Genomic DNA, 9,673 nt, shown 5'->3' on the forward strand with positions numbered 1-9,673 from the left:
GGAAACGATAAATCGCTGAACACAATTCTACGTCCTGGAAATCTCACCCATGCAACCATCTGTTACCTTATTGAATGAGTTAAACAACGCTATTTAGAATTGTTAACGTAACTCATCAAAATAACCGATCAGAGTGTATATAACCAGTGAGAGAAACTATTAACTCCTTTTAAATCCCTAGCCACAGGCAACAGTCATCCTTTAATTGTCGCGTATCATAAATAATTGAAAAGAAAAAGAAAGAAAAGAAAAAAAAATTACAAAGGCTTTTTTGAAAAAAATGTTAATCAACTCTCAGTCTGCAATTTTCTTATTGAACAGCTGTGCTCATCACATGAAGGTTTTGCTATGCAAGCACCCTGTTCGATTCTAAGTGTTATTCCCGGGAAAATTATGAAGAGATCGAGGATCCATATCATCGAAGAAGGTTTTCATAGATGAGGTAAGCTATAAAATTATTTAACATCAGATGACAAATTATTTCAGCCTCGGGTTAGTTCACTATCCGTATGTTTTATGGATCCATTCTATTTTTTTTTACCATGCAGCCTTTATACAAAAACCACAGAACAGAAAATCATGCGTCCATTTTGTACATATTGTTAAATATTATTATTCAGTGCGCGATCTACTTTTTCTTATTGAACGGCTTTGCATAACCTATAAAATGCTGAATTTTGCAATGAGAAAGCATTGTTTGATTCTGAGTGTTATCGTCGGAAAGTTATTAAAAGCCTTTACATGGAATGACAAAACGAGATATTCGATAATAATCGTTTGCATTACTTTTGCGGAGTTCTGTCTAAGAACGTTGTTTGAGATAAGACAAGATAAGCTATGCCAATTATTTACTTCACAAATAACTTTCAACCTTAAATTATTTTGTCAACTTCTACAAACGCTTCTACAAACGCTAAACACGGACTTGATACCACCTCTTCTATTCTTTTGCTTCTACTTGTGACAAGCATCAGTACCCATGCCGAAATTTGGGCCTCAATCCCCACTATAGTTCCGCCATGTTAGAAGGAAAGAGCTGACGTCAGCTTGATCAGGTTATCTATGGATATGTGCTGAATATTTGCTGTCCATTGATATAAGCCTAAACCTGGGCCCTACAAATGAACTCGAAACTGAAGCATTGAAGCGCATTTTTTATCAAAATTTATGCCAAAGAAGCATCTTCATTTAGCGTGTAAGATCTGCAAGTGAATCTATCATCTTAATTGTCTGCGCGCCGATTTTGAATTGAATCGATAGCATCGTCAGTGCAGTGAGAGCAATCCAGAACCTGAAGAGACCAGTGAGCTGGGCGAGCATTTTATTCCACCGAAGCTGCGGGAGGTTATGATACTTTGAGGCCTAAATTTGTTCACCAAACCAAACAGGCTCTTAGCGAGAAAAGTAAACACTGAGCTAAGCTTCGCCTTTTGTTGCATAGACAGTACTCAAGAATACAATTGGTAACTTCGTCCGAGACATGGCTAAAGCCCGACAGAAACGACGGTTAATTTGGGATCTCGGGTTACAGGCTTTTCAGAAAGGACAAATAGGTTAAATAAACCCTGGAGTGATTTTATACGAGCGTTCGTCACGGTTACTGACCGACGCGCGCAAGTGATACAGAAGTGTGTGCTATTGAGAAGAGGCTCAGTGAAGAACTGTATAAAATTGAATGCTGAATGTCTCAAACACTGAATGCATGCTTTAACAGGGTTCACGAGTTTGGTTATCTAGGCGTGGAATTTGATGATCGCCTTAGTTGGAGCAGTCATGTTAGGCAAATGATCTTTAAGGAAAGCAAGTACATAGGCATATTAGGCTCTCAACAGTAATTTCACAGCTCAGAGTGTCAGTGATGTCTACATATCGCTAATTAGACCAACATTAGATTATTGAAATACAGTGTGAGGTTGTTGCGGTAAGGAAAATTTTCAGTCATTAATTTTAAGAGTGAATTTTCAATCTTATGCATGAGTAAACATTGATTTTATGCAATTTGTTTATATAAAATTAATCTGTTGTAACTCTGAAATAACGTGCATTCTAAGTAACATTTGCGTAACATTCAATTTATTCAACTTTTATATAACATTCATTTTTATGTAAATTTTATTAAAACAATTCTCTGTTACCGTGCTTAGGGCTCTTATTGAATCAATTCTATGTCACTACGCCCAGGGTTCCTATTGATAGCAGGTTGTATTCAAGCGGCTGAAAAAGACCACCCTGAGCCTTAAAAGTAATTAAAGGTGCCTTCTGTCTGTTTTGAACATATTAGGAAAGATTATTGAGAGCTCGGCCGAGTACAGCTTATAATTTAAGTGCTGATATCACAAAGCAAACTCCTCGTTCGATTCTGAGTGTTTTTGCCGGAACATTATAAAGAACCCGTGGATTCATATAAGAAGTTTTTTTTTAATGAGGTAGGCTATGGAAATTATTTACTTATCCATTCGCTTTTAGCTAAAAACTATTTTCGCAACTGAGGAGCATCACCATACTCTTTAATATTTCTGTTGATTCAACCAAAATTCAGGAAGAAGTGATTACAAGATCTAGCTACTGAACTACAATGCCAATCTGTGAAAATTACGTCTAAAATGCTTGGACTCAGTGAAGTCCATGTTCACACCATCTAATACGTTTTAGTTGTTATTTGTTTATGTAAAGATATTTTCAAAATACGTTGTCCTCTAACCTTATATGTAACGATGGAGATGTGTTCAAATAATACATTGATAACAAGATTTAACTGAAGAGCATATATGGCTGCCTAAAATTTATGTTGATTTTAACTTTATGCACGACTCGAAACTGTTATGAAAGATTGGTAGGTGACGTGCCTCAAACATACATTAGGACCGACCGGAAAACACATGCTTGATGCCGTGATTGTAAAAAAGAAACGAGCTTTTCTAGACAGCCTAACGTATTGGAAAGAAAATCAGTTATTTATTCACTTATTCATTCATTGCGCTTTTTCAGGTAGACAAGATGTCAAACTTAGAGCTACCAAGTCGAAGCATAGCTGTTGTTGTAATTGAGGCAAGCATTTGCGTTGCTCTCAACATTACGAGCCTTATTGGAAATAGTCTGGTTTGTGTAGCAGCCTACAGAAACCTTAACCTGCGATCCACTACCAACCTGTACATCATTGCCTTAGCAGTCAGTGATCTTTTAGTTGCAACCATAGAAATACCTCTGACTTCTTCAACGCTGATCGTTGGAAAATGGGACTTTGGCGACGCTTTCTGCCAAATTCAAGGCTTTGTTGCTGAATTCGCCTATTACGTGACCCCAGCAACCCTCGGTTTGACAGCGTTTAACCGTTACGTCAAAATTGTGAAGACGAACCACTACAATACGATTTTTTCACCCCGAAGATCTAAGATATGGCTGAGTTGCTTGTGGCTTTCCCTTGCACTTTACCTGCTGATTGTCCGAGTCACAAATTGGATCACAATTAATTTCGTTCAAAGCTTTGCATTGTGCGCCTTTTCTTATCCAAGCGATGAAAGTCAAATCGTTCATTATTGTATCACTGTTGGATTGCTTTTTGTTGCACCGCTGTGCATCGGTACTTTTAGTTATTATAAGATATTTCTCAAAACCAACGAGCATCAACAAAATGTGGTCAGTTCGCTACAAACAGAACTGACAATGGTGCGTTAAACAACTCAGTGAAAGAAACCAATCTTACTCGAATGCTGTTCATCGTGGCCGCGGGATTTTTGTGTTCCTGGATACCAATGTGGGCAATAGTCCTCTGGTTTCGTTTTTCCCCTGAAACCTGCCCAAGAATTGCAGCTTTGGTTAATATTTTATCTTTTTTTTAAGTGCTTCAGTAAATCCTATTATTTACGCTTTCACTAATGGCGTGTTCCGGAAGGAATTTCGAAAATTGCTCTGTTGCTGCCGTGAAAGGGTAAGAATGATGCCAATCGGTAACTAAAAACGATTGCGTGGAACATTGAGCGAATTTTTATGTCTCGTAGACTCGTGTCAGAGCAATATCATCTTTTGAAAGCTCGATAGAATTTTTATTTTATTTTTTTTCTTGTTGATTTCGTGGTTCGGTCTCTTTGTTTTGTATTGAATTGCGTGTGTGGGTGTGTGTCTGCGTAATTTTGGGGTTTTATTTGTTTACGTTATAGAATTACTAAACGCTTAATGGTTAACTCATATGTAAACGTAGTATTTTTAAAGTTGACCACAAATTTCATGGTAATTGGCCTGAAAATAATTGAACCAAATAAAATCTTTCCTTACTGGCCTGTGTTGTGTAGCTTGTTTCAAGGCACTCACGAGCGACGTCAAGAAGGTTATACAGGAAGGTTTGGAAACATTATAGAAAGTCCGATCGGTTTCCTCCAAACGCACATTTCTAGTCCCCATACCTACTGATAGTCTTATTGGAGCGCTCAGAGCTTAGCCCCATACTTATGAAATTGGGCCAGTAACCGATCTAGCCGAGAACGTTTGTTACTGTACGACCGTGCAAGCATCCAACCGTCTGCACAAGATTCTACTTATGGCATGCTTAAACAGCTACTCTTGTTTAGCTTACGACTCAGCATAACGCGCGCGCTGAATTTACACAGGGCGGCAATAACAGTTACTCTAAACCGAGATTGGTCGGAATAAATGCCTCACTAGCTGCATTGTGGGCTCATTGACACCACCAGGTTCCCCTTAATTCAGCAAATGACTCATGATTCTGGCTTAAAGTTGATCAACCAGCTAGTCCCATTGCAATTTTCTGTATTCTTTCGCATATTTTTGCTTAGCATACAGAGAAACGTATGGCAGTTAGTTTTTTAAGTTTTTCATTGTAATTTCAACTGCCTATCAAATATTGTAGATGACAGCATGAATGCATCGAAGGAGCAATAGCTAGAAACAATACATGCTAATTGAAAAGGACGTTATATTCCTATTAAATAGTGCCGATGAAAAGTCGTAAACCCGCAGAATGTGCAGTAATTTTCTGAGATTCATTGTCGGAAATTACGCAGCATCTCAAATACACTCCAACAATGTAAAAAAATTTTTTTTTCCTTGAAATCCTTATCAGACTTAGAAATGTTAGGGTCTTGAATGCTTTCAGGCTTTTTTCCCACCGCTGAGTGAATTGCAAATGTCACTACGGGGAAGTTCAAAATGGAAAAAAAAAGTTCCTGGTTCATCAGCTGGTCTTAAAAATGAACAAAAGCATGGTAGGCGTTTACTTAGCAGAAATCATAATTTAAAATAAATTTTGGTATGTTAAATAATTGGAAGTCACAATCTTTAATTCATTGATGAAAAGTATTTCAAGTTTGAAGGCGGAATTAAATAACTTGCGCGCACTCGAAGTCGGCAGATCTCGGGCAGCGCCTGATGTCCATTTGTTTTTTTTTTCTGTCGTTTTCTTGTCTCATTGAATTAAAATCCAGTACAGAATTCACAGTTACGAACTCAAATTAAATGAAATTGCGAAGCTTTTTTGATTGCAGTCACCGTGGGGCTTTTGTCCTCGTGTAAATAGACTTTTAGGAAATTTTTAAAAGATCAAATACTCTTTAAATAATTCAGATCCTTGATTTGAAATTTTTGGGATATTTCTTTTCCTTGTCCCCATTTTTGTAAAGCCCTTTCACTTATAAATTAAAACCCATGGCGAGACGGATATATAAGCTCGGCTGCAAGTCAGATATTTTGTTGATCATCGAATTGAGATGATAATTTTTCTTCAAGTCTTGAAACAATGGGAAACTGGAAGCGGATGCAGCTTTTTTTCCTTCAGTGAGGTGAAACTCCAAAAAAATTCCACTTATCACTCAATTGCTTTCGTCCTTTTAATTTTCGATTCCTTTTTTAATAGTAACGACGTATAAGACATACGCCTGGAAAAAGTTGAACGAAACGTTGGTGGATTCGAATTCATGCACGATTCATGAACAATAGAATGAGCAGCACCTCGATGAGGGAATAAACTTTAGTCGAGTGTTGTTGTTCGTAGCTGCTGGGATTTTGTGTTGTTGGATACGAAGGCAAGCACTCATCCTTTGGACGCACTTTTCCCGGAAACCTGTTTATGAGTAGCAATGCTTGTTGTTTTAATTTTTTCCTTCTTTTTTAATCTAAGTGCTACAATGAATCCCATTAATCCCCATCGTCTTAATATATGAATTAAAAGAGGCACTTGGCAAAGTTTTGACATTACTTGTAAAATCAACCAATCAGTAGAAATAGCAATATCTGTATAACTGTGGTCAAGGTTTTGAAAAGCATTCAGCCCCTTGGCACCCTCAGTCATTGTGACCAGTTATCCCTGTCATCTATCACAAAAAATTTGACAGGTGCTTATTCTGTGTTGGAACATAAATTATTTAGAAGACGATTCTTGCTCGGCAGCTCATAGGTTATAAACAATTGGTTTTGTGCTGCAAATACCTCGCTTGAGGACGAGGAGTCAAAAAGTCCAAAAGGTCACTGTTTTGAGTTTTTTGTTTTGTTTTGGAAACCCACGCACCCTCTATGTTTCCACGCGCGTGTGCGTAAATACTAATTTAAACAAAGGAAGAATGATAATTTTAAAACCCTTTTATGAGGGATGATAACAATCTTTGAGAAGTAAAAAAAAAAAAAAGGAAACAAAAATAGCGAGATAACGTGGCGTCTACAGCTTGTATATTTTATTGAGGTAAATTATTGTGAATTTAGAAAGACTCCATGCAATTAGCTTTTTGGCATCTATAATCTTTCAAGAAAACACAGCCTTTTAAAGGTGCCGATTTTGTGTTGGACCGATAATTATTCCGAATGTGACCTATACTTTGTTATTGATTGCTTGTTCCTAGGTTATAAACAGCTGGTTTTGTGATGCGAACGCTTTACTCGATTATAAGTGATATCGCCGTAGCTTTTTGGCAAAACAAAGAATTCCTTAAGGAAAGTTCTTGAAGGTGAGGTATGTTGAGACAATTATTTCGTGACCAAAGTCCATTGTTGAATATTTCATCAAACAAATGACTTTTTTTTAATTTCTTCTGAAGCATATCTTTCCAAATACAAATAACATATTTATTTGTGTATTGATTCATATCAAACACAGGGGAAACTATCAGCAAAATAGAGCCCTTTTGAAAAAAATAAAAAGCCAAAACCAACAACAGCAACAGGAACGTCTTTACGTTGGCCAATTTAAATTATTAACTCAAAACTTTAAACTTTAGACGCGTTTTTACGCAAATAGTAAGCAAAAGGAAACATAAAAGTATAAGGTGAAAGATGGGATTATAACTCTCGTTAAGGAGACAATTGATTCCAAGTTTCGCGTAAAGTACAACCTTGAAATGGCATGGTTGGAAAAAAGAACGCATTTTTGTAAAATGAACAATGTTAACACTGAAATGCCAAAATCGAATGGTTGCCATGTAATTGTTGTGCATTGAGTGCAACCCCGCTTTTGCTGAATGCTGTTTATTCTTTCTCGTCCTACACTAACATACATACTGCATCTCTTGAAGAGCACCTTTCTTATGTCTCTGATATACTTTTGAAATTCGATTCAAAGAATTCAAAGAAAATTTCACTTTTTGGAAAAAAGGACAGACAAATATATAAAAAAGGGAAGATTAGGCTTACGTGAGTTGAGAAACAACTAAATAATCATACATAGACAGCCTGCATTCGAGTCTGAGTAAACTTTATGCGAATCTTGATTTTATAAAAATCATCTCGTTTGGAAAGAAGAAAAATTATGGAAAATCTACCAACAGTGTATGTTGCAAAAAAATAAAACTATGTAGAAACTGATTAAGTGAAATTATTAGAAGAAAGCCTTGAAATTAAGCGGTGGTCAGCTTTAAACAAATGTGATACGCAATGAGCTTCTTTCATGGATTAGAAATATCGAGTACAAAGTACCAAAGCAGAGAAATCACGTGGTGCTTACGGCTAATATCTTAGATTTAGGTAAATAATTGTGAATTGAAAACGTTAGTCGAGATGTCGCGAACACTGATAACAATGAAGGTGAGCAAGTAACTTCTTCTACCAATCTTCTTCTTTTTGAGTCTACGTTGCCCAAGGCATCGTAGACTCCTTGTTATCGTGCCCGTGAGTCCGTCCGTGACATTCCCATCATTCATAGTGGCATTATATATGCAAGTTGTTACAATTATTCATTTGAGAAAGCGGCTGAAGAAAAATGTCCAAGGTAGTTGTTAGGACTCAAAATTCACTCCTCGCATCTATCACCTCAATCAACTTCCTTCTCCTTCGACGCTAGGGTATAAGGCTTTCACGTGTTCAGTTAGAAATTCCTGCATGGGCCTTAACTGAAAGCTAAGGAACTGGTCAAAATCTTAACAACCTGCTTAGAAATGATATTATTTAACTGCGACTTTTTTAGATATATTTACGGATGGATTGAAACAAAGAAAACCATGAGACTCGTGTATCCCCTGGGTGCTTAATTTTTACCCTGTATACTACTGATAAATCTGTCTACATATTTATTCATAAAATTTGCGTATTCATCTATTCATATATATATATATTATATCTAGATTCTAAATCATTGATTTGACACTTTTTGGTAGACACGATGTCAAACTTAGACTTACCAAGTCGAGGCGTCCCAGTTATCATAAATGAGGCACGTGTGTGTATGTGTTTGTTGTATCATAAGCATCACTGGAAACAGTCGGTTTGTATATCAGCATACAGACACCCAAACCTTGCGATCAACCACCAACTCTTGTTACATTATTGCATTTAGCGGTCAGCGAGTCTGTTGTGCGCAACAAGTAGAACTGCCTTTAACGTTTTACAACGCTGATCATCGGAAGATGGGACTTTGGCGACACCTTTATGCCAAATTCAAGGCTCAGTTGGTGTATTCGCCAATTAGGTTACCTCGGCAACCCTTGGTTTGGGACAGCGTTAACCGTTACATGAAATTGTTGAAGACGAACCACTACAATAAGATTTTTTCGCCATAGCCAGATCTAAGGTATGGCTGAGTTGCTTGTGGCTTTCCTTACTCTTTACCTGCTGATCGCCGAGTCACAAATTGGATCAGAATAGAATTTAACCCAAAGCTTTTGCAGTATGCTTCATTTGCCTTACCCACAAGTGGAAAGCCGAATCTTTCATTATTGCATCACTATTGATTGCTTTTTGTCACCTTTGTGTGTAGGTATTTTCAGTTATTACGAGATATTTTTCAAACTCCATGAGCATAAACAGAACACAGTTTCAACGCTTCAGAACTCGCCAAACAGGAGAATTAACGACAGCCCAGTGAGGGATATAAGCGTTCGTCGAGTAATTGTTCTTCGGTGGCCGCTGGACTTTTTGTGTTGCCTGTATACCAATGTGGGCACTTGCACTCTGGATGCGTTTTCCCAGAAAACCTGTCCTAGAGTTCGTGCAACTGTGAAGTACTTTTTTCGGGTCCCGGTCCTTTTTTTTTTCCCCCCTTATCTGAGTGCTTCAGTAAACCACTTATGATACTTTCGCACAAGATGGCGAGTTCAGAAGGGAAATTTCGCAAACTTCTCCCGTTGCCGCAACGAAAGGGCATGGAATGCATTCAAAACAAAGCCAGTTCAGCTGGTGACAAGGGTGACGGGTTACTGAACAGGCGAAACAAACGTCGAGGTGTAGTTGGCTTTCCAGC

General features: G+C 37.5%; 1 pseudogene; it reads left to right on the forward strand.

The window, feature by feature from the left end:
• The first annotated feature begins 2,997 nt into the window (after positions 1 to 2,997).
• LOC131796504 (melatonin-related receptor-like) lies at positions 2,998 to 3,965 on the forward strand (annotated as a pseudogene).
• Positions 3,966 to 9,673: the final 5,708 nt, after the last annotated feature.

This window comes from Pocillopora verrucosa, chromosome 3, assembly GCF_036669915.1.
Source record: "Pocillopora verrucosa isolate sample1 chromosome 3, ASM3666991v2, whole genome shotgun sequence".
NCBI classification, from domain to species: Eukaryota; Metazoa; Cnidaria; class Anthozoa; order Scleractinia; family Pocilloporidae; genus Pocillopora; species Pocillopora verrucosa.